The sequence below is a fragment of the Typopeltis vanoorti genome, chromosome 8 (genome assembly GCF_054136105.1).
Source record: "Typopeltis vanoorti isolate ZY-2024b chromosome 8, IOZ_Tvanoo_1.0, whole genome shotgun sequence".
Classification (NCBI taxonomy): domain Eukaryota; kingdom Metazoa; phylum Arthropoda; class Arachnida; order Uropygi; family Thelyphonidae; genus Typopeltis; species Typopeltis vanoorti.
The window spans coordinates 152,583,223-152,610,353 of NC_143556.1; the positions used below are offsets into that span (position 1 = coordinate 152,583,223).

A 27,131-nucleotide genomic window follows, 5' to 3' on the forward strand; every position below is an offset into this window, starting at 1 on the left:
AAATGTATAATTTATACAGGCTTGCTGTGTTCTTTATAGGATTCTCTTCTATATAGTTCACATCCACTACTCTATAATGCTTTACAGTTATTGTATCAAATGCAGACCTTTAATATTAATTTTTGATTATGTTGAATTCCCTGCCATATTGGAATCAGGGGAAACGATACTTCATATGCAACTGGTCATCTCATACATTCTCTACATACTGTTTCAGTCCCTTGCATAGACCACAGATAGTTATTCAAAACAAAACTTATTAATCAGTGGTAGTCATCTTGGTAGGATGCGTGAACAAATAAATTGCATGAGATTAAGCTTGGAATTCAGCATAACAGTCCAGTCTATGTTAAAACAGAACAGAGGCAGTTATTCTGACCAGGCTTGACATGTCACAGTTATCATGTAACACATTCTTATCTCTTGAAGGCAAATGATCCACCTTTGTTTGATCACTATAGCAACTACCTTACCATATGTCATCTTTACTCAAGGGAGACATGCAAGTTTTCTCATTGTGTCTGAGCGTATATGGCTCAGCCAAAATGAGAAAACTTGCATGTCTCCCTTGAGTGAAGATGACATATGGTAAGGTAGTTGCTACATCTGATCATGTCTTTTCACAGGTGTGAGAATTTAGTGGTTAATGAATGTAATTTCAGTTATTATTTTTCTCTATTTGATACATACTTCACAGATAGAGAAAAGTCTCCTGGAGAATATGTGTGAATAGATTTGTTGAACTTTTTTTTAAAAAATGTGTTTTTCTTGCACATAAACTGTTAAATTATTTGTGCATTTATTATAGATATTTATATATATAAATTATTAATAATTTATATATATATTATTATTATTATTATTATATAGGTATCTCCATGGAGTCAGATGACTCAGCATGGAAGATCCATTATTCACCCATTAGCCCTTATTCACACAATATTTATCATACCTCTTCTTAACTCTGGCAACCCATTCACTACCATCCAAACAAAAATCTAGTTCTAACACCCTGGCTAACCACACTCTCACACAATTTCCATAGATAACCTTTCGTTCTCTCCCTTCCTGCCATATACTGAAAAAAAGTTTCCAATATCATTTCTTTAAAACTCCTTAAATAACCTAGATGCTTCTATTATATTTCCTCTTTTTCACCTTAGCAGTTAGTTTTTGAAGCCCACCACAGACTATTAAGCTATTCTCATAGGAAGCATTCCATAGACCTGCCACAATCTTTGTGACTCGCCTCTGGATCCTCTCCACCACTTCATCTCCACAGAATCTGGGTATCCAGATGTGATCTTAAAGTCTTATATAGGACAACAATAACTTCTCTATACCTGCTTGTTAGTTGGTGTTCTTTGACAACCATGTAATTTGATCTTTTGTTTTGGGCTACCTTTGCAATATATCCTCTAAAAACTTATCACCCCAAAATCTGACCTAATCAATTTCTGGCAGTTCATTCCCATCAATAGCTTGTGATCTCTTCTTCCCAAAGTGCATTCATTACACTTGGCCAGTTGATTATGGCCAAGTACCTTTGCCCATACTGCTAGTCTCTTCAAGTCTTCCTGCAGAATCTCTCCACGTCACCTTTGTTTATTGCCATTCCCAGTTTAGCATCACCAGCAAACAACTGAATATTTCCTGTCAGATCATTTCCTATAACATCGATTTACAAGTTAAACAAGAGGACGAAGTGCTGAAACCTGTAGTACGCCACTTTTCATTTGCCTTCTCTTGGGCTCAACTCTTCCACAAACCACTCATTGATATCTGATATCAGCCACTAGTACTTTTTACTAGTGGTGTACTAGATCTAGTACCTTTTATAAATTTTTAGTGTTCTAGTACATTCACCAACAGATCTAGTACTTTCTTCCTTCTGAATAATAATAACAACAACGTGAGAGTTAGATATATGAGATTAATATTTTTCTCTTCTCCCACCTCCACATATGTCACATTCAGTGACACAAGCATCATTTCTCTTTTTTTCCTCCCCCTCTCACTGTTCACTAACCTTCTCTTCCCTCCTGATCTCATACTCATCATGTTGGAGGCTTAATGGATTTTTTACAACACTTAAAAAGAATTAAAATAGAATTTAATACTTCCTATATTTTGTCCTAGTCACTAGGACATCTACGGGGATTACAAAAACAATTAATATAACATGCACACAAAAATCTTACAATACTAAGCCCAACCACGTGACACTAAAGTCCTGTCTAGGTGGAGCGTCCTCTAAGGGCGGTAGTAGGTGGCCTGGAATGTAAGGTGGGACCTCTGGTGATAAATCTTCGGAAGCTTAATGCAACCGTATTTATTAAGATTTGGTTGATTTCTGAGAGCTGCTGCTGCTTCTACGAAAAGTCTCTCTTTCTTGAATTTGCTGTGGTGGAGCGTGGTGGTTTTCTTCCATGATACTCTGTGGGTGGTGTCCAAAACATGGTCAGCCAAGCCTGAATGGCCATAGTTGTGTTTACAGATGTAAGACTTGTGTTCCTCCAGGCAGATGGATGCTGATCTGCTTGTCTGTCCAAAGTATGCCAGCTTACAGGAACAGGGTACTTTGTAAACTCCAGGCAGAGAGAGAGAGGAGGGAGCTGATCTTTCGTAGAACGGATAAGGGTAGCAAGTTTGCGGTAGGGCTTATATGCTGTGTGTAGGTTGTACTTTTTTAGTATCTTGGCTATTTTTTCGGATGTGCCACGGATGTAGAGTATGGTGATGGCATTTTTAAAATCTTGTTGACGAGAAGGATGGGGAATGGGGGAGGAACTGATTATTTTTTTTGATACTGTGTTCGCTGTAGCCATTGGAGAGGAAAGTGCTGTGTATGTGGTTAAGCTCAGTAGTAAGGGCGGTTCCACTGGAACAAAGATTGTGGGCTCTCTTAGTAAGAGTTTTAATGATGCCATATTGTTGCGAGGGGGTGGTGGTGGGAGAGTTTGTGAATGTATCTGCCTGTGTGTGGGGATTTTCTGTATACAGGTGAAGGCAAGTGTATCATTAGGCAGGCATGTGACTAAGGTGTCTAGGAAGGGTAAACAATTGTTCTTTTCCTTTTCCATAGTAAACTGGATTCTTGGATGTAGGCTATTGAGATGACTGAGGAAGGAGTCTAGCATGTCTGGGCCATGAGGCCAGATAGAAGGTTTGAGTGGGGCTGAGTCTATGGCTCGTTTTTCAAAATCTTCCATATAGAAATTGGAAGGGGGGTGAGAGGGGGGAACCCATGGCGGTTCCCTCTATCTGCTTGTAGATTTTGTTCTTCCAAGAGAAATACCCAGAGTTAATGGCAAAGGAAAAGAGATCTAAGATGTCAGAGGGAAAAACATTTTCTAAGAGAGATAAGGTGTCAATTAAGGGAATATTGGTAAACAAAGAGGAGATATCAAAGCTTACCAATATGTCTGCATTATTCAAGGTTAAATTTTCTGTAAGGGCTTTAAAGTGGGTCGAGTTTTTTATATAGGAAGTGGACCTTCCGTTGAGGGGGGTCAGAGAGTTGGCCAGCTGTTTAGACAGTCTGTAGCAAGGTGCATTGGTGGCATCTACTATAGGCCTGAGTGGGGAATTGGGTTTGTGGATTTTTGGTAAACCGTATATTTAGGAAGGGGGGGGGGAGCAGAAAGGTTTAAGTTTTTTCGTGACATCAGGGGGCCAGGGGGTTACTTTTTTAAGTAAGATTTTTAATTTCTTAACTTGTGTTTTTGTGGGGTCGTGTTCTAGTGGGATGTAGGTAGTGCGATTGCGGAAGATAGTGTTCATTTTACGATTGTATTCACTGGTATTAAGAACGACTGTGGCATTACCCTTATCTGCTCTAGTGATGACGATACTTTTTTCTTTGCATAGTTTTTCAGGAGAGCCATGCGTTGGGCATACGATAAGTTGCTTTTTGGAGGCGAAGAATGAGCGAGGATGTTGGCTACGTCAAGTCTGATGTTGTTGGCTAACTCCGACAGTAAGCGACCGATCCCCCGTTCAATGGTAACCATTACATTGAGCACCAGCACTTCCTTCAGAGCGACGGCAAAATTGCAGCCGAGGCAAAGGGCGCTGACGGCATCGTCATTGAGCCTTTTGGAAGAGAGGTTTACTACTGTCTGGAGCGGTTGAATTTGTGGTTGTGGTTTGTCTTTAACCAGGTTGCTATATTTCTTGACGTGTTTATTTTTTATTGTTTGAAATTCTCTCTGTGCGGAAGTTTCCAAAATGCCAGAGACAATCAACCAAAGTTCAGGGTTAAGAACGGTGGAGAGCTCTGAATGTAAGGAGCCAATGGCGGCGTTCGTCACTGATAGGGTGGCATGAGTAGAGGCGATTTGCTCGCGTAGTAATGCCAGGCTGGCATGGTTATATATACAGAGTGCTTTTTTGGAATGGAAATTGATCTTCATTTTAACGCAGTTCGGTATCACTCTTGTATCCCGACATCTTTTTAAAAAAGCCAGCCTATTTAGTTGCCTAGATAGTCGTAGTTTTGACTTACCGTATTGCTTGCTAAATCTTCTCCATGAATGATTAGAATTCATGTGTAGAGGCTTAAGTGCTGTGAGGACATCATGTTGGAGGCTTAAATGGATTTTTTACGACACTCAAAAAGAATTAAAATAGAATTTAATACTTCCTATATTTCGTCCTATCACTAGGACATTACGGGGATTACAAAAACAATTAATGTAACATGCACGCAAAAATCTGGGCTTAGTATTGTACGATTCCATGATACTTCCAGATATATACTTCACAAGAATAAATACTTCCAGTGTTTTTCTTGTGAGCGGGAACCCCTGTATATATGTAAATAACTGAAAATTTAATGTTACATTATTTGCATAAAATGTTACATAAAAGTTTAGTACTTTTTTTTTTTTCAGATTTAGTACCTTTTTCCTGCATAAGTTGGTACAAAATATTTTTGCTGGGTGGTCACCCTGGTAAAATCCTATTGAATGACTGCAAAGTCTAGCAATATTGTGGGACTGTTTTGCCCTCTTTCCACTCCTTTGGCTCTTGCCAGCACTGAGACATAAATTATACAGCTTAGTTAGAGGAAATTATAATTCCCTTGCACATTCTTATAATACACAGGCCAGTATGCCATCTAATTCCATGGCTGTGTTTGCAGTGATGTTCTACATTTTAAGCACCTCCATTTCATCAGCCTCTGTTCTCCCACCAGTGAATATTACACCTCTCTTTGCAGTATCACCACCTAGATGGTACACCCCTACAAAATGCTCACTGAGTAATTCAACTAATTCAGTAATCAACTTCTGTTACTTTCACTTCTGTTACCTCTAATCAAAGCAGAGTGGCCAGTCTGTCCAAAGTAGTAAAGATGAGCAGGATACTTGATAGACAATGAGTAAGGAGAGAGATGGTAATTCATCCTCTGTAGATGGTAAGAAAAGAGCACCTTTTAAAGTTATTATTCCATAGTCATTCCTCCTTTTACTTGCCACAGTGAAAGAATTCTTTGGATTTCTTTTGGCCTCATCAGCTAGCTTTCTCTCATAATTAGCTTTGGCCTTACTTACGATACAGATCACCCTTCTTGCCTGTGCCTTGTACTGTTCATGGGCATTCTGGTTGCCTCTTTCTTTATATTCCCTCCACAACCTTTTCTTTGTTTACAACTACTGCTTAATGATGTAATCACAAGAAAGATATTTATTTAACCAAATATTTCGGTTTGGAAATAGCAGACCATCGTCAGTGGTATTACAAGAACAGTTTAAAAAATACAGGCTAGAATACTAACAATAGATCGTTAAAATTAGAACACGCCTCGTGATGTTATATCACTAAGTATGAAACGGAATATTTTGAAGTAGAAACATGATTGAATTTGCTATTTAAAAAAAAAAAAAAAAATTAATTAATGAGTAATCTTGTTTAGACTTTCCCAGATTTTTGATATAGATATACAGTCATATATACGATATATACAGATATACAATTCAGGTTGGGGCGATGGAGCAAAGCCTCCACTCTTTCCTTGAACAAACGTTCGAACCTATAACGGGATCTATGTAAGAGGCGAGTCCTGGACCAAAGGATGCTGTGGTCAGTTTCAATCCCGTGTTGAGCCAATCCAGGCTTTTCAGGTTTGTTGTGAAGAATGGATGATTGATGTTCTTGGATTCTTTTTTCAAGAGAACGTCCGGTTTGTCCAAAATAGGAGAGATCACAGTTGCAAGGAATTTGATAAACTCCAGGAAGAGATAAAGTTGAGCGTTTATCTTTCAGAGAAGGAAAATGAGAAGACAATTTGTTAATAGGTGAATACGTAGTTGTTAAATCATATTTCTTTAAAATTCTTGCGATAGGTTCTGAAATACCAGAGACTCGATGTAATTAAACTTTGTTGTTTTGTGGAGGATTATAAGAATTGAGAAGACGTTGAGTACTTTTTTCAGAAAAGCCATTGAGTTTCATGTGTTGTTGGATAGTAGAAAGTTCTTTCTGTAGATAATCAAAAGTAGAACAATTAGTTTTGGCTCTTCTGATGAGGCATTTTCTGAAAAAAGTACTCAACATCTTCTCAATTCTTATAATCCTCCACAAAACAACAAAGTTTCAATACGTCGAGTGCCTATTCCTTATATCTCCGGTATTTCAGAACCTATCGCAAGAATTTTAAAGAAATATGATAACTACGTATTCTCCTATTAACAAATTGTCTTCTCATTTTCCTTCTCCGAAAGACAAACACTCAACTTTATCTCTTCCTGGAGTTTATCAAATTCCTTGCAACTGTGATCTCTCCTATTTTGGACAAACCAGACGTTCTCTTGAAAAAAGAATCCAAGAACATCAATCATCCATTCTTCACAACAAACCTGAAAAGTCTGGATTGGCTCAACACGGGATTGAAACTGACCACAGCATCCTTTGGTCCAGGACTTGCCTCTTATATAGATCCCGTTATAGGTCCAAACGTTTGTTCAAGGAAAGCGTGGAGGCCTTGCTCCATCGTCCCAACCTGAATCATAATGACTGTATATCTATATCAAAAATCTGGGAAAGTCTAATCAAGATTACTCATTAATTTTTTTTTTTTTTAATAGCAAATTCAATCATGTTTCTACTTCAAAATATTCCATTTCATACTTAGTGATATAAAATCACACAGCGTGTTCTAATTTTAACGATCTATTGTTAGTATTCTAGCTTGTATTTTTTAAACTGTTCTTGTAATACCACTGACGATGGTCTGCTATTTCCAGACCGAAATATTTGGTTAAATAAATATCTTTCTTGTGATTACGTGATTATATCATTCAGTCTTATGTCACAAGTATCCTTGAAACAACAAATTACTGCTTAATGAAGCCATTAATCCATCTAACTCCTATCTGACTTACCCTTCTGACTCTGGGTATACTTTACCTCTTCCCTCCAAATTCTTATGCCATGGCACTACTGAAAACTAGCTCATCAGCTTGCCATAATCACCCGCTTTGTAATTCCACACACATTCTTTCTTAAAAATTCTGCATGTCTGGCAATCTCTCAGGACAGGACTATATGATCACTCTACATGGTGAAACCTTTGAAAACCACAGAATTCAGCACACTGCCCTTACAGAATGAGTGCATGATCACTAAATACTTCCCAAAAAACTTATCTTTCGACACTGAAAATCATTACGTGTAGCACCTTCCACTCTAGCAGAACTGCCCAGTTTATTGTGAAATTCTCTGACCAGAACATTTTTTGGTCCCAGTTAACAGTGGCAAGTAGTAGACACCCACTGGATATGATGTGTACTAAATTTTGTTTAGGAATGGAAATAAATTAAAACAAGGAATGTCTCATTGACTATGTTATTGTTGATAGTTATGTTTTCTCCCTGGTGCAGGACACGAGTGTACAGAGGATCTATGAAATTGGAAGTGATCACTATTTAGTCTTGAACAGAAAATTGAATTTCATATTGAAAAGAATAACATGTAAGAAAGTTTTAAACCGAATAAAAGTTCAGCAGCTCTCAGATGTGAGCTGTAGACTAAAATACACAAAGATTATTGAAAAAAAAAAAAAATGAAAGAGTTTGAGAACAGGAACCAAACCTTGGAGATTCAGTGGCAAGCCTTGAAGAAAACCCTGATTGATTCAGCTAGAGAGGCATGTGGTGAAGTTGTCTGCAAGGATAGAAAAATTAGAACTCCATGGTGGACACAGGAAGTTAAAGAGGCTGTGAAGTAAAAGAAGAAAGCATATCAAAAGTTCCTGGCAAATAAGTCAGCTTGTGCTCTTAGAGAATACAGAGACAAATGTAAGAAAGCTAAACACTGTGTAAAACTAGCTAGACAAAAGTCATGGGAGGACTTTGACAAGAACATAGAAAATAAATATCAAGAAGGTGGCAAAATATTCTGGAGGTTGTTGAAGAAGCTTAGGCATGGAGGAAAGAGTGCTGTAAAAGGAGTTAGAGATGATAAAGGTGACATGAAAACAGGAGAAAAAGATATCCTTGAAGTATGGAGTAATTACTTTGAAAAACTGCTAAATGAAACAAGCAGTGATGACAGTACAGTGATAAAAAACACTGACCAGGCATGCAGTCAGGAATACATATCCATACTTGAAGTAGAAAAAGCCATCAAAGGCTTGAAATGTGGAAAGGCAGCAGGAGTAGATGATATTTGACCAGAAGTGCTGAAGTATGGTGGTATAAAAGTCTAACAGTGGCTGCACTGCATAGTTCAGAAAGCCTGGACAGAGGGACAAATTCCCGATGATTGGAGTAGAGCTCTCCTAGTACCCATATATAAAAAGGGAAATAAAACTGAATGTGAGAATTACAGAGGTATTTCCCTACTGAGTGTTCCTGGCAAGATCTATGCAAGTATACTTGAGAAACGGTTGAGAAGAATTGTGGAAGAAAAGCTTGGTGAAGAACAACCTGGATTCAGGCCAAATAGAGGCTGTCAGGATCAGATCTTCACTTTACGACAAATAGTCGAGAAAGCATGGGAATATAACAAAGATCTGTATTTAAGTTTTGTCGATTTGGAAAAGGCATATGACAAGGTGCCAAGAGAGAAGCTATTCAATACGCTGCAGTTATATGGTGTCAATGGGGCATTATATCAAGCAATACTTAGTCTTTATTTGAGTTGTAAGTCAGCAGTTAGAATTGAAGGAAGTACAGGAAGATGGTTTAATGTTAAATCTGGTATGAGACAAGGATGTACATTATCCCCTCTGTTATTCATTATCTATATGGATCACATTATGAAGGAATGTGGTATTAAACCTGATATCAAAATTGGAGATGTTAATGTCAGCTCTTTGCTTTATGCAGATGATGTTATACTTCTAAATAAATCCGCTACAAGTCTGCAAGATTCTCTGACTAAATTGAATAGCTGTTGTAATAGATATGGTATGAAGGTCAGCAATAAAAAGACAAAGACAATGAAAATAGGCAGAATCATTGAAAATGACAACTATGTTGTGAATAGAGAACCTATGGAACAAGTAAAACATTTCAGCTACTTAGGCACGATTTTTACTGAAGATGATAAATTAAATATAGAAATAGACCACAGAATGAGCAAAGCTGGTATGGTGGGAAGTCAACTGAATAAATTCATGTGGAATAAGAAAGAAATTAGTCGGAACACTAAATTAGCTGTATACAAGACAGTGTTCAAACCAGTTTTAACTTATGGATCTGGGAGCTGGGTCAGAAGTAAAACACTTGACCAAAGACTAGAGACCGCAGATATCAGAGTCCTGAGAAAGATTAGAGGCGTGAACAGATGGCATCAATGGCAATATCATATTAAAAATGAGGATATTAGGAAAGAACTTGACATTGTCAGCATCCAGGAATGCTTTAGCAGAGCTAATCTCAGGTGGTATGGTCACTTAAATAGAATGGGAGAGGAAAGATTAGCAAAACAAGTGTTCTCTGCCAGGTTGGCAGGAAAATGACCCAGAGGAAGACCAAGATATAGGTGGATTGATACGGTACAAAGTGCCTTAGACGATAGAAATATAAGATCTGATAATGTTGGAGTCTTGATAAGTAACAGACTGATTTGGAGGAAAATTGTAGATAGGACGTTAGTAATGATGTAATTTTTTCATGTAGTACTGTTATATCCTGTACACCCCTTGAGGGTACATGGCAGGAATTTGATGATGATGATGCTATATGGGTACTATGAGAGCTCTACTCCAATCATCAGGAATTAGTCCCACTGTCCAGGACTTCTGAACTATGCAGTGCAGCATCTGTAAGACTTTTATACCACCATACTTCAGCATTTCTGGTCGAATATCATATATTCCTGCTGCCTTTCCACATTTCAAGCCTTTGATAGCTTTTCTACTTAAAGTATTATTATTATTACTACTACCCAAGACCTCATGTAGTCAAAGACTTATCTGGGAGGTCCTTTTATCACACACACACACAGCTCATCATACCGTGCTGAACACATTCAAACTCCCTGCAGACACCACACTCTGAGGCAAGGCATTCCAATCATTTACAACTCTGCACGAAAAAAAACTTGCCTCTCACTCCCTTACTCGCACCTTCTTTATACAGTTTCCAGGGATGACCTCTGGTTCTACCCCGATCTCCCACTATTTTCTGTAGAACTTCTTAGCATTGATCCTATAACAACCCCTTACAACTTGTGGGTCTCTATCATATCTCCCCTCTTCCTCCTGCCCACCAGACTCTGCAAATTGCATCTCCTCAATCTTTCCTCATACTCGACATTCCAGAGGTCAGAAACTACCGTAGTCAGTCGCCTCTGGACCCTTTCCAACAACTCTTCATTCTTCTGAAAACCAGGTGACCAAATCTAGGAACAGATTTGGTCACCTGGTTTTCAGAAGAATGTGTGGCCCAATCAAAGCCATATACAACGGAACAAGAATCTCCCTACTTCTACACGTCGGTGTCCTCCGCATCATTCCCAGAAGCCTTTGTGTTGTCTTCACAATTTTGGCTATGTGTCCCTTAAATTTCAGATCCTTATCCACTATCATCCTCCAGATCTCTTATTTCTTCCACCTCCAACAATGTATTCTCACCAAGCATAAATTCTGCATCCCATCTTTGTTTTCCAAATTTTAAAACCTTATATTTTGCAACATTGAACTCACATCCCCATTTCTGTGCCCAATCACTAAATTTATTCAAGTCTACCTGCAAGGTCACATCCTCACTAATCTTCATGGTTCATCCCAACTTTGAATATTTTGCCCATTCTCATATTTGCCCACATTACTCTACTTGAGACTGACTGCCATTCAAGAAGATTAGCCTCGTATTTTGTGTTGAATACTATGGCTACTCCTTCTTTTCCTTGATTGTCATTGCCTGTAGTACCCATATATAAAGAAGGAAATAAAATTGAATTACAGAGGTATTTCCCTACTGAGTGTTCCTTGTAAGATTTATGCAAGTATACTTGAGAAACGATTGAGAAGAATTGTGGAAGAAAAATCTTGGTGAAGAACAAGCTGGATTCAGGCCAAACAGAGGCTGTCAGGATCAGATCTTCACTTTACGACAAAGAGTTGAAAAATAATGGGAATATAACGATCTGTATTTAAGTTTTGTCGATCTGGAAAAGGCATATGACAAGGTGCCAAGGGAGAAACTATTCAATACACCACAGTTATATGGTGTCAATTGGGCATTATATCAAGCAGTACTTCGTCTTTATTTGAGTTTTAAGTCAGCAGTTAGAATTGAAGGAAGTACTGGAAGATGGTTTAATGTTAAATCTGGTGTGAGACAAGGATGTACATTATCCCCTCTGTTATTCATTAACTATATGGATCACATTATGAAGGAAAGTGGTATTAAACATGATATCAAAATGAGATGTTAATGTTTATGCAGATGATGTTATACTTCTAAATAAATCCACTACAAGTGTGCAAGATTCCCTGACTAAATTGAATAACTGTTTTAATAAATATGGTATGAATGTCAGCAAAAGACAAAGACAATGAAAATAGGCAGAATTGTTGAAAATGTCAACTGCATTGCGAATGGAGAACCTGTGGAACAAGTAAAACATTTCAGCTACTTATGAACAATTTTTAGTGAAGATGGTAAATTAAATATGGAAATGGACAACAGAATCAACAAAGCTGGTATGGTAGGAAGTCAGTTGAATAAATTCATATGGAATAAGAGAGAAATTAGTCGGAACACTAAATTAGCTGTATACAAGACAGTGTTCAAACCAGTTTTAACTTATGGATCTAAGAGCTGGGTCAGAAGACTAGTCTCTAGTCTTCACGAAAGACTAGAGACTGCAGATATGATAGTCCTGAGAAAGATTAGAGGCGTGAACAGATGGCAACATTGGCAATATCATATGAAAAACGAGGATATTAGGAAAGAACTTGACATTGTCAGCATCCAGGAATGTGTTAGCAGAGCTAATCTCAGGTGGTATGGTCACCATAACAGAATTTGAGAGGAAAGATTAGCAAAACAAGTGTTCTCTGCCAGTTTGGCAGGAAAAAGACCCAGAGGAAGACCAAGTTATGGGTGGATTCGTACGGTACAGAGTGCCTTAGACTATAGAAATATGAGATCTGATAATGTTGGAGTCTTGACAAGTAACAGGCTGATTTGGAGGAAAATTGTTGATAGGAAGTTAGTAATGATGTAAATTTTTCATGTAGTACTATCATATCCTGTTCACCCCTTCAGGATACATGGCAGGAATTTGATGATGATGTTTTAATTTCTTTCCATCCTTAAACAAAAGGAAAATTTTAATTTTTAGAAAAATGAAAACAAGGAATGGAAATTGATGCACAATATTTTTTTTCTTATAACAAGAACATTTTGCAGCAGCTATTTTTAAGTGTCACTATTCATTATTACAAGATTTGCTTTGATGTCTGAAACTAAATTTACTAAAAAAATGTTTTTCCTCTTTATTGATCTGTTTAATTTTACCATTCATTCTGGCTACTTCACTTGGAAAGACACTATGTATGAATAGATTGAGAGTAGAGCCATGGGATCTCCCCCCCCCCCCTCCAGCTGATTAATATATGAAGCATTTTGAAAAGCGTGGTCTTGAAACTACTACTCTCAAACATTTTATCTTGTTAAGATACATTGATTATGTGTTCTCTATTTGGCCACACAGCTCAAACACGTTAAACTCCTTCCTCCTCCATCTATACAGACAGTATCCCATAATCCAGTTAACTATAGAAAAAGAAAATAATAATAGCCTGCCTTTTCTAGACGCTCTAATTACACATCTCCTCAATGACACCCTTTCTTTCTCAGTTTACAGAAAATTTACCCACGTAGGTAGATGCACAAACTTTCCCATCATCCTCCCTCTCAACAGTATAGTGTTATCAAAACCCTTGTTAGTAGAGCCTCCAATCTCTGTTCTGCCGAGGCTGAATGCCAAAAGGTCAACGAATTGTTCCTACCATCTCTTCTCATTACTCTCGGTGTTGACTATAGTAATGTTATCATTGTTCTTCCTTATATCTAGGGCACTTCAGAAAAAAAATAGCCAGAACTCTTTTAAAAAGAAAAGAAAAAAAAAAGTGAATGAAATCTCTTCATAGGTTTCAAACCTCATCTAAAGCTGGCTACACTCATCTGCTCTCCTGAGGCTCCTCTATCAGTTGTGGGTGTTTACAAAGTTCCTTGTTCCTGCAGTTTATCTTATTATGGTCAAACTGGGAGATGTGTTAACATCTGCCTAGAAGAACATAAAAAATACATCTGTCGCCATAAGTATGGTCAGTCAGGGCTTGCTAACAATGCCTTAGATACTTTGTACAGTATCAAGTAAAAAAATAGCTTCACCACAAAAGAAAAACACAAATTTGAAAGACTTATTTTTACAATTAGCAGCAGAATTTAAAAAAGAGAAAAAAAAAAAAACCCTAATCTTAATAAATAAGGTTCTATTAAACTTCCCAATATTTGGGAAACTAATTCTCAGGCCTCTGCCCAATACAGCTATGAGTAACCAGCAGTGCCCATAGAAGGCACCCTTTATAGGACTTTAGGCTTTCAGGCTAATCTTTTCCACTTAGTGCATGTGCAAATTTGTTTGTTTTTTCAAATTTAATATTATTTCCCTGATGATGTCTCAGTGACTGAGTTGAAACATAGAAGTCATTAAACGTGTTGTTTAATTATGTGCTATATTTATTCCATTAAATCTCATAATGAGCTCATTATTGCAGTAATGGAACTTGGAATTGCTTCTGGCATACATATTGTAGGCAGATTATTTATTGCAATTTGTAACACAACTCTATATCTTTTTGGTTTCAGTGAAACTAATGTTATTGGAAACCAAAAAAATGTAGAACAATGTGTTACAAGTGACAGTAATTAATCTATTAATTAATTAAATTAGCTGTATACAAGACAATGTTCAAACCAGTTTTAACTTATGGATCTGAGAGCTGGGTCAGAAGTGAAACACTTGACCAAAGACTAGAGACCTCAGATATGAGAGTCCTGAGAAGGATTAGAGGCGTGACCAGATGGCATCAATGGCAATATCATATTAAAAACGAGGATATTAGGAAAGAACTTGACATTGTCAACATCCAGGAATGCATTAGCAGAGCTAATCTCAGGTAGTATGGTCACTTAAACAGAATGTGCGAAGAAAGATTAGCAAAACAAGTGTTCTCTGCCAGGTTGGCAGCAAAACGACCCAGAGGAAGATATAGGTGGATTGATATGATACAAAGTGCCTTAGACGATAGAAATATAAGATCTGATAATGTTGGAGTCTTGACAAGTAATAGACTGATTTTGAGGAAAATTGTAGATAGGAAGTTAGTAATGATGTAATTTTTTTCATGTAGTACTATCATATCCTGTACACCCATTGAGGGTACATGGTAGGAATTTGATGATGATGATGACCTAATCTAAATGAGTATGGTTATTTTAAACTTCTCAAGATTCCCAAGATTAGGGGAAACATTAATTTTAAGCCTCCCACCCAACAGTCTAGCCTAGCCAACAGGATCACCTCTTTGCTCACTCCGCAACTGGATCACCAACTTTCTCACTAGTCGCTCACTGTTTGTCATGGTGGACAGCTTGCTCTCCTCAGATTTCTCCCACCAATGCAGGAGTGCCCCAGGGTTCTGTTCTTTCACCTGCTCTCTTCTTTTTGTATGTAAGTGACCTGCTCTCAGAGTCTTCCAGTCCTATCCATAACTTTGCCGCTGACAGTACACTCCATTCCTCCTTTTCATTCGACAAAACTGTTAGTGCTCACGTTTTAGAATCCTCAAGATCTATTTGACCATGGACCTAAACTCAGATCTCCTAGCTATATCGCAGCAGGGCAAGGATAACCGTGTACATTTAAATGCCCCAAAACTTAGTCCTGTCGGATTTCTCGCAAGAAAGAGCTCTCTCTCTCTCTCTCCCTTATTCTCTCAGTATTACCTTCAGTAGTACTGAGATATCCAAACACGATCAGCTTTCTCTGTGCAGGCTGACCTGCACCTCCAATCTTTCCTGTCACAACCACGTTTCATCTATAGCTTTTGCATCTGGCAAAAAACTTGGTGTGTACTTTTTTTGCAAAGACACTACTATGCACCTTCACAGCTGCTAACTCTATACAAAGCCAAAATCTGCTCAGCCATGGAATATTGCTCCCATATTTGGGGTGTTGCACCAAAGTTCTCTCTAAGATTACCCAATTCTATCCAGAAGAGGGCAATCTGGCTAATTAATGATCCCTTTCTCACATACCCACTTCAATCCCTCTCAGAGATGTTCAATTTCTTGTGCCTCTTGTACTTTCATGGACAGTGCTCTGCTGAATCGGTCACTACTATTCTTCCGCTCTCCTCCAAAATCATTAAAACAAGAGCCTGCTATCTCCATATTAGACTGGATAACTCACCTTCAGTTGAAGAGGACTGATAAAAATTCTTTGTCATGTACTGGATTTGAAATCAGGTCTAACTAAAGGGCTTTGTTTATACCAACTGAACTATGGAGAATAAATTTTACTCAGATTTGGGATTTGAACTTTTACAAAAATTTGTTGAAACGTTCTAGTTTTCAGTTCAATTATATTCAGGGCTACAAAGGGATAGCATTGGCATGTTATATTGTAATAATTCTCTGACTTAGTGGAACGCGTGCAAACATCAGAATTTGTAAAACGCACAAGAAGTCTTTGTGGTTCAGTTGTAATCTCAACAGGATCACTTTTATTAGAAAATTTTTGTAAAGAAGTTTCAAAACGATATTAATAATTCTGCTCTAGCTAGATGAAGTTTAATGAAATTTTCTAGTTAAGAAATTTTCATTACATTTATTTTATGAAATAAAATGAAATTTCATTCTATATTAAAATTTGTCAGTTCAGATTTTAATCTGATTATTGTTGTGAAAAAATTAGGTAGAATGAACTTTTTTTTGTCTAGATAAACAATAACATAATGATAACATCTCAATATGACTACCTATATATGTTACGTACATCTTGGACAATGTTAGATATTCTTACCGAACATTTTGAAACAATAGTTTTCAAGGAAATTGATTTCAGTGAATTTTGAAAGAATTCATTGAAAAATCAATTTTCTTGAAAACTATTGTTTTTTCGATCAATTGCATTTGTGGCAAATTGTTGTTTGATGAATTGTTCGGTAAACCTGTCTTTCGATTAGCAATTTTCTATGAATTTTGATGGAACCACATTCCGTTATCAAATTCAGTGATATGCATTTTTAACAATACACCTCCTCTACTGTTGTATTGCCAGACAGTTGGAAGCAGAATGAATCACTGTAAAATGTTAGTGATGAGATGATTATATATTTTAATAAATCACTTAAAAAGAACTGATAATTCATTAGTTTAGTGGCAAGAATGGAAAATCATATTGCCCATTTGAGTGAAATAGAAAGTTTCTTTCAGCACCAACTATAGTACGCCCACACTTGGGAGAACTTCGCTTGGCGACTTGCCAAGGATAATCGATTTATGCTGAAGGTAAAAAAAAAAATGAAGGATGTATGAGTTGGTTGCCAACACGTGAAATCATGTGCTTTCTTGTCTGTCGCTGTACTAGTAGTAGTAGCTTGTACATTGATTACCCTATTATCAGAATGGATTCTCCTTCTTGTGACATGCACAGAAGTGTCAAAGGGTCTCGCATCTATGGGCATACTATACCAGTGTATAGTGCAAAGGTTTTTCAAAGAATTTTGTATATCACAATAAATTGTGATATATAAAATTCCATTAATGTTTTTATTTTAGTATTTAAGGAAATAAGAGCAATGTTTTCTACTCTCATCTGTATGTATTTTTTTTTTAAATTCCTTGTAGAATTAAATGTCTTTTATTAAATTTAAGGAAAGTAAAATGTTATTTTTGCATGTCATGTGGTTGCATTGTTAGGTGGAGTAATATCACATATATATCTTTCTTTATTATTTTACAAAACCAGACATTAACAAGTGCATTTTTTTGTTTAAAACATTTTTATCAAATTTAATTTGGTATGCTTCAGTAAAATTGGAAACTAGATATTTAGTTTTGTTTGTTCTACTAAATCATGCTTTGGCACATCCCTATAATAAACAGAAGTGAAACATCCTGTTAAATGTGATTGAACTTAATACTAAAATATGCAGTTGCTAATAAGTCCAATTTATTTTTCAGATATGGCATAGCTGGAGCCAACATCAGGCTTGATGGCGTTTACTTCCTTCTATCACTTGAAAACTTATTGCCCTTTAGAAGAGAACACGGCTAACACTTTACTCTTCAAACGAGGTTTGCAGCTGCTTTGGCACTTTGATCAAGAGAATTATTACTTGTTTTGCCTTTCGCAACAGGTGGTGATACTTAGGATTCCAATGGAAGTGTATCTAATAATATGAAGGCTGCTAGCCCGTTGTTAATTTGTAAAGAAGAATTTAAATGACTTTGAAGATTAATTGTTTGAAGTCTCAGTGATGCACTCTCTCAGGTTGTCACTGCAAGATGAATTGTATTGAGGACTTCATGTATCAGTAAAAATTTCCTACCTGCAGTTTTTGCTGGTGTTTGCTTGTAGTGCTATTTTTTAATATACACCCTCAAGAGGAAGAGTTCTTGTTTTATTTAATCAAAGTTTACACTTGATGGAAATACTGTGTAAAAACTAACTTTAAAAAAAAAAAAAATTTCTTTTTAAATTAAATCGGCATTTTATGTTTTTCCTTTACTGTGTACAAATTTGGGATTGTATGTATAAAAAGAGTAACTTGAGAATATTAATGCTTATTACATAGAATTTTTAAAACTAATATCACTTGCACTGTATTTCGAGTTGTGAAAAATTAGGTTGAATCTTTAGTTTTTAACTTTAATACAAAATTGCTCGGGTACAAAATTTGGGACAAATTATTCTTTTGGTTTTATCACTGAATTGCTATTATCATAAATATAGAACTGAAATTTGTATATAGTTTAAAAATTACACAGCAGTTTCAGTTTCATTGAGTTTATTTTTTTGGCATTTGATTCATTAAAGCTTTATCACAGCTATAGATGCACATCAAGTTAAACAGAGTCCAAAACTTCACCTGTTGGTAGTGCAAACCATCACATCTATCAGATGCTTTCCATCTAGTTTTAAGATATATGCACTAAGAGTGAAAGCCAGGATACATCTTGCTAGCTGCATTAGTTGTAAGAGTTCATTAACAGAAAATATTACTTTGCCCACTGTATAATAGATTTCAATGTCTTAAAACTTATTGTAGAGAAACCTGGCATGTGCATATATTTTGATGATGCAGAGGCACATTTTAATATTATGTAACAATTTTAGTGAAAATAAGAAACTTAAATTTTAAGGGAATGTGCTGTAGCACATCCCATAAATGTCTAGTTGCAATTACAGGTACAAGCTTTTCATTCCTTGTGACAGAACTGTAATAAAGGTAATATCACTGATAAATACTTCTTCTTCAGCTTCTCCCACTTAAGTGGGGTCACTGTTGATGAGTCTCCTCCACATCATCCTGTCTTGGGCTGTCACCACATCCAAGTTCTTCATCCTCAAGTCCTCTTCTGCCAGCTCTCTCCATCTCTTCTTTGGCCGCCCACGCTTCCTCCTTCCTTGCACATCCATCTGCATTCCCACATATTTGTCCTCTCTCCTCATCACATGACCAAACCATCTCAACCTTGCCTCCTGTATCTTCGCTCCTAAGTTCGTACCTTTTACTGTTTCCCCTTACATAGTCATTTCTCAGACGATCCTTTCTGGTCACACCGCACATCCACCTAAGCATTCTCATTCTGCTGATGTTATTTTTCCTCAGCGCCGCAGTTTCTATAGCATACGTTATAGCTAGCCTCATTACTGTCCTATAGATATTGCCTTTCAGATTGATCTGCACCCTCTTATCGCATAACACTCCAGCCACCTCCCTCCAGTTCCTCCAACCCGCATGTATCCTGCATCCCACTTCCTTCTCATCTTTCTCCAGATCAACAAATGCCAGATGTAGCTCCCGTTGTTTCTCTCGAAACTTTTCCATCATCTGCCATAACCCAAAGATAGCATCTGTTGTTGATCTACTAGGCATAAAGCCAAATTGTTCCTTTACAATCTCCACCTCCTTCCTCAATCTTCTATCAAGAAGCCTTTCTAGGATTTTCATTGTGTGGGACATCAACTTTATTCCTCTGTAATTTTTACAGTGCATCCCCTTTACCCTTGTAGATGGGGACAAGAGTACTCTCCCTCCATTCCTCGGATATATTTTCCTGTTGGTAAACTTTCATGAACAAGTCCCACAGCAGGTCAATTCCCTCTTCCTCAGTGCCTTCCATTCCTCCACTGGAATCCTGTCGGGGTGCACCGATTTTCCATTCCTCATCCTCTTCATGGCCTCTGTCACTTCCACTCTACTGATGTTCTGCACTGTTGGATCCTACTTCTTAATTTATACTTTGGATCCAACATGTTAGTCACTATGATGTTCTTAAACAAAATTATAAGTTGCTAGTTGATTTCTAATTCAATATAGAGAAAATTTATATTTATACACTGCGCCACTCTATATCTGAATTAGTTCAAGAATTGAAGAAAAATCAACTCACAACTATCCTCTTTTATATGATGTTATTATTATTATTATTATTATTATTGTTCCGGGAAACTCCAAGGAGTCGACAGACTCATCGAGGGAGGCCCTAACATCATGTCAAGAACAACTATTCAACATTCACACAGTATCTATCATACCTTGCCTTGAACTCATTCACGGTCGTAGCACCCACAACAGACTTTGGAAGCTTATTCCACTCATTTACCGCTCTCCAAGTAAAGAACCTAGCTCTAACACCCTTGTCAACCACGCTGTTGCCCAGCTTCCATGTATGGCCCCTAGTCCTCCCACCACCAGTCATATTTTCAAAAATATCTTCTGGATCAATCTTATAAAAACCCTTCAGTAATTTGAATGTCTCAATCATATCACCCCTCCTTCGCCTATCATCCAATTTCTGCAACTCACAAATCTTCAACCTATTCTCATAAGATTCATTCCACAGACCTGCTATCATCTTGGTCACTCGTCTCTGGACCCTCTCCACTTCCTCCCCATCACGAAGAAACCCTGGTGTGGTGCCCATAGCTGGGCACAGAAGTCCAGATGGGGTCTTATCAAGGCTCGATACAGAGGAACAACAACTTGTTCGGCTCTGCATGTTAAAGTATTTTTCAGAAGCCAAGTGATTTGGTGAGCTGTTTTAGTTACTTTTGCAATGTGCCCCCTAAACTTCAACTCCCTATCCACCAACACTCCCAAATCCCTGGCCTCATCAATCTCCTGGAGTATGATTCCACCAATGCGATATACTGCTGCTATTCTTTTCACCCCAAAGTGCATAACCTTACACTTTGCCACATTAAATTGACATCCATTTTTCCTAGCCCAGTCCTCCAAACTATCCAAATCATCCTGTAAAATTTTGACATCTTGTGCACTCACAATTGCTCTACCCAACTTTGCATCATCAGCAAACAAGTGAACACTTCCTCTCAGATCCTTTCCAATATCATTGATGAACAAATTGAAAAGCAGTGGTCCAAGAACAGAGCCCTGTGGCACTCCACTAGTCACAAGACGTCTTTTAGACTCCACTCCTGAATAAACCACTCTTTGATATCTCTCCTTCAACCACCCTCTTATCCATCTCACCAACCCTATATCTATACCCATCTGCTCCAGTTTACTGATTAGGGTTCCATGTGGTATCCTATCAAAGGCCTTGGCAAGGTCCAGTAGTATCACTGTAAACCCATTACCCCTATCCAGTTCAGCCGTCACTGTGTTATAAAACGTGAGCAAGTTACTGAGGCATGATCTACCCTTCACAAAACCATGTTGTCCCCCATACAATATCCCATTTTCATCTATCCAATCCTGTATTCTTTTCTTGACTAATTTCTCTAAGACCTTGACAATGATTCCTGATATGCTAATTGGTCGGTAATTTACAACAGCAGTCTTGGAACCACCTTTATGCAGTGGAACTATTTTCCCCTCTTTTCACCCGCTCAGGACTAACCCAGACCGGAGACTCAAATTAAACAAAATGGCCAAGGGTACTGACAATTCTTTAGCTGCTTCTCGTACAACATGAGCTGGTATACCATCCAATCCCACAGATGTATTGACATTGAGGTTATGCAATAGACTACTCACCTCCACTTCATTAACCACAATTCCCATATCATCTACTGGTTTATTCGTTTCTGCAATGTCACCACCTGGATGATATACTTTTGAAAATTGCTCACTCAGTAACTCAACTATCTGAACTGATTCAGTTACCTCTCTACCATCGGCATTCTTTAAAATCAATCTGCCATGTACATTTTTCCTTTTACTTGCTACATATCTAAAAAACTGTTTAGGATTCTCTTTAGCCTGCATGGCCAATGTTCTTTCGTAATCCTTTTTTGCTTTTCTTACCACACTCGTCACCCTTCTGGCCTGCGCTTTATACCGTTCATGTGCCTGCTGGTCACCCTTCTCCTTAAATTCCCTCCATAGTTGTTTCTTTTTTTGCAACTCAAGCTTAATGGTGTTATTCATCCATTTAACCCCTACTTGATTTATTATTCGGACTCTAGGTATACAGTCAGCCATTGCCTCATGCAAGCACTTCTTAACTACCTCCCATGCACTATCAACTTCTAGTCCTTGCAGTTGTACATGCCATGGCACTGAACCAATCAAACTCCTAAGCTTGTCATACTTTCCAGCCCGATAATTCCACATGTACCCTGTCTTAATTGAAAATTCTACACATTTATCCACCTCCCAAGTTAAGACCCTATGATCACTCTCACCAATTGGTGGCAATGTGGTCATATTTGTTACAGCCAAATCTTCAGATGTAATTACTAGGTCAAGCACTCTCTGACCCCTAGTATTTTCCATTACATGCTGTCGCAGATAGTTATCCCTTAATAACCGCATAAAATCCAGTTCCTTCCTCCCGTGTGTCCTCTCCTCACTCCAATCAATGCGACCATAGTTGAAATCTCCCATAATAATCACCCTCCTTCCACCCATTTCTTCTATTTGCTTGTGCATACTGTCACCACCATCTTTTCCATCACCTGGTCTATAGCAGCACCCAATTGTATATTTAGTTCTGCTAGCCACAATCTCACACCAAATGGCCTCAAATGTCCTCTTTTCTCTATCCTGCAATTCAACTTCTTTTCTCCTTGGCTGGAGCTCATCAGCTATCATCAACAATACTCCTCCCCCCATTTTATTCTCTCTGTCATTCCTGAACACACTATACCCATCACATTCAATCCCACTAGTTATATCATCTACAGTCAGCCATGTTTCACTGATACCTATAACCTGTTGTCTGGAAGTGCCAACCATAGCCAAAAACTCTTCCTTCTTGTTCCTAATACTCCTAGTATTAGTGTACATGAATTTAAGACCCCCATTAGCCCCAACCCTACCTTGATGCCTTATATTAACTATCCCACTCAGATTTGTTGTCCTTATTTGCTCTGGCATATTATATTCATTCTTACATTCAACTGCCTCCATAAGGACTGTATCTCTACTCCCCCACCCTAACAAATCTAGTTTCCCTGAATTTGCACATCCACTACATTCAACAACACTTTCTCAAGTCTTCTTACACCATAACCATTCAAATGCAAACCATCCATCTTATATAGATCCTTTCGCCCATCAAACTCACTTCACACATCCACAAATTCCACACCACTCGTCATACATAACCCACGCATAAAGTCATTCGCAATTATAGCCCTCCTTTTAAACATTTCACTGTCATACCGTGGCAAAAGACTAATCATTCTAATTCTCTCACTCTTTTCTTTTGCTACCTCAAACAATTCATTCAGGTCTTCTATCATTTCCATTTTATCTCCTTTCAAATCATTCGTACCTGCCACAACAATCACTTCTTTCACCCTTTCCTTTTGCTCTCTAATAGATGCAGTTACGTCCTTTATGGTCGCACCAGGTTGGTACGATTTTGTCAAATCCTCTACTAACACACCTCGTACTAACGAGTCTCCATACAGCACTCTATCCTTCATTTTGTTCATGTTCACATTCATACGTCTATTTTTCCTGTCATACCTTTTATTATTGGTTGGTTCATTCAGTCTACTTTTGTTCATGCACTCTAACTGCTGTTTTGCTCTTTCTATCGCACTATTCAACAACGCGATCTCACTCAATGCATCTATCTCATCTTTTTTGTTCTCTGAGAAACCATTTATACTATCATTCACACTTTCTACCTTCACACTCTCACAATTTTCATGTACAACTTTGCCGTTTCTTGTCATATCCCTATTTCCTTCATTCTGAAGGTTGACAAAAAAATCACACTCACGATCCGAAATACACTTCAATTCCTCATTCTCCCTACATTTTCTACACACATTCAATCCTTTATTATCATCTAACCACACTCCGACCGCACTCCGCAAAGCGTACATTTCACAGCTAGTACACTGACTCATTTCTTTTATGCTACCGTTCTTTGATAACGATGGCGAACCTTCATTACTGGCCGCCATTTTCCTTCGCACAGGTGTCATATTTATTTGCAACGTGTTTTGTCAAATTATATGTTATAACACACCAAAAATAAACGCAATAAAATACGCAAGGCAAACAAAACAAAACTACACAATATTAAGTAATTTGTATCGATAACTGAAAATGATACTTATCTTATCTGGAGCTTGCACGAACACTACACATTACGAATTCATCTAGCGGCGACTTCCCGACATAGATTATGTTATAAAACACTTTAGTACACTAACCACGCTAATAAAGCTCCAATAATATATCAAAATTACACACTTAAGTCCATTAAATTGAATCCAAAACACCAATAAATCAACAAAAAACACAAATCTCTCAGGAGCTCTCCGGTAGCATGTCCGTTCACCAGGTAGCCTCGACACCGATCCTATGTTATTATATATACTGGCCGAGTATATTTAACTTACTTAATTTTCCTGCTTTGGTTTGAATATTTTATGAATGGTGCAGTAAAAGAGATTCAGGCAAAATACAACTTTTCATTAACAAAAACAAACATTTAATTTTAAAATCATAAATTTTACACTTAACTTCAAATCAGTAATTAAGATATCACAATCACATCAGCTTCTCCGATAAGTACAACCAAACTCTGACAAGATAAATCTGTTATCTCTATATCACAGTCTTTTCATAGTTCCTTAAGTTCCAAATACAATAAAAATTGCAGTAATACCTCTTCATAAACAGACACTTTTAATTTTACGCTTCTTTTAATTCTCCGCGATAGTTACTGTTAACATCAAGGAATTCTAAGATGAAACTCACTCACTTCTCTGAACAGAAATATTAAAGTTGGAATAATCTTACCGTTAATCTTCTTCCTTCATCAACATACACACAAACACTTTTTATAACTGTAAACACTTTCAACAATAAACAGCACTCATTAAAATAAATCTTCTAGCATTAACTGAATTAATTTACGGGCACAATACATATAATCAGATGTTCTTGTATGGAGCACTACTGATTACTCTTGAATTAGGGCAATACACAATAATTCTTTAACTTGGGGTTTTATATGTACAGATGTTCATTCCTCTGGCATTCAAATAATTCTTTAGGCACTATAATTCTAAACACCGCTATCATTAAACACAACCCTGTTGCCTCTATTTATTCTCTAGTTACTTCTTACTATGCTTCATATTTCATTGTGTCCTTGAAAGGTCGGCCCTGAAAATAAATCTCAACTAAAATATCGCTAGTCATTCAGTAGTCACTCAGCTATCTTCCGTTGCTTTATTTGTTATTCAGAAACTTATTAGCTAACTACTTCTCAACTTGTAGACTTTATTTAGTTGCTTGAGTGACTTGCCGACTCGCTATTATCGCACTGTGATTGCCGAATGCCCGATTCCAACCTAATGCCAATCCTTCTCTCTCTAATAAATCTCTAATGCTCTATCTCCTAATTCTTTTTTTTTCCAGCGTTCCTCCTTTTTATATCCATTTTTCCCACCTAAATTCTTCTCGAGATCTCTTTAACTTTCCAGTAAACTTTCAGCATTTTCAATAAACCTCCTCTTCACGTTCTGTTCCAATTCTCGCACTCGCTTACTTACATGCGTCTCCATGACAACAAAACAAAACATAAATAAAATTGAGCTATTAGATAACGTTAAACTTTACAAACGGGAATAAATAGAGAATATTTACATTTCATATAATGCGCAGTTAAATTATCAAATACAAGTTCTTATAATATTAACATAGTAATAATTAAAATAGCTTAATAATATTTAATACAGTCTTTTCATTATTAATACATATCTTGATTAAATAATTAAATATTAGATAAAATTAAAAGTAGTTATATGAGTATTAAATTATAAATAAATGATTTACATTAAATAATATTTACAGAAGTCTTGCTTGGTGGATTATGTTGGATTCTGAGGAGAGTATTAATAATTTAAATTTTTCTTCATTCAGAATCCAACAAAGGCTTACTCTTCCTCTGAAAAATTTTTCACACTAGGTCTTTTGATAGAGAAATCAGACTGCTCATTTCCTTTTTGAATTCTTAAACAATTCCTAGTTTGAATTAATTCTAAATTGCTTTCATATTTTATACATTTCTTTCTTTCTTTCTGTACTTGCTCTTGTATCTTTGCTGCTCCTAAAATAAGGAAACAATTGTTTTCTAAGCCTATAGTGTGGTAATCGTCTTTCACCGTAGAAACTCTGTTCCTTGTCACTAATATCCAACCTAAGTTGTCTTCCATCTTGGTAATTCATTCTTTTAGTCTTCCTTCTGAGATCACTCAAACCCTTGTAATTCCTTCCTCTTCTTATATTTTCAGTTCTGATATTTAAAGCAGATATCTTAGTAAAATTAATTTGCATTTGATTCTCAGCACAAATTTCTTGCACAGAATCAGACACTTGAAGTTTTGATGTCAAGTTGTGTTACAGGCTGATCAATTACAATAGAGCTTGAATCAGTATCTTTCACAGTTGGTTTATCTACAGATGATTGTGCTTTATTAGGTCGTTTGTCTTCATTAGGTACACAAAATCTTCTTGTTAGTTGCTTTGTTCCTGTGCATTTAGACTTATTGTTTCTTTTAACTTGTATTTTTCTATTCATTAGTGATATTTCACCTCTAGAAAAGTCACAAGAGAAGTGATGTTTCTCCATAAAATTTGTTCCTAATATTATGTGAGTGTTCAAGTTAGGAGAGAAAGGAACTACAAGTAGATCTTGATATACACACAGGTTGATGTCTGGTAGATAAATTTTTGTGCGAACTTTCTCATATGCTGTAGAGTTCGAATTAGAGAGAGTGGTAATCTTCACAGGTCTCCTTAAATTGGTAACATTTTTCCATAATTTATCTCTTAATTTTAAGAAATAATGCTTACTGATGGTTGAGGCATTACAACCTGTGTCAAATAGAATGTTACATTTATGACCTTTGACACATCCTGTAATCCTCAT

The 27,131-nt window shown here is 37.0% G+C and overlaps 1 protein-coding gene across 1 annotated transcript in view; it reads left to right on the forward strand.

The window, feature by feature from the left end:
* mask (multiple ankyrin repeats single KH domain) overlaps window positions 1–18,146 on the forward strand; it is an 823,307-nt gene extending 805,161 nt beyond the window's left edge. The window contains 1 exon segment of the mRNA XM_090396371.1: window positions 17,718–18,146. The gene's annotated coding sequence lies outside the window, so the exon portion shown is untranslated.
* Window positions 18,147–27,131: the final 8,985 nt, after the last annotated feature.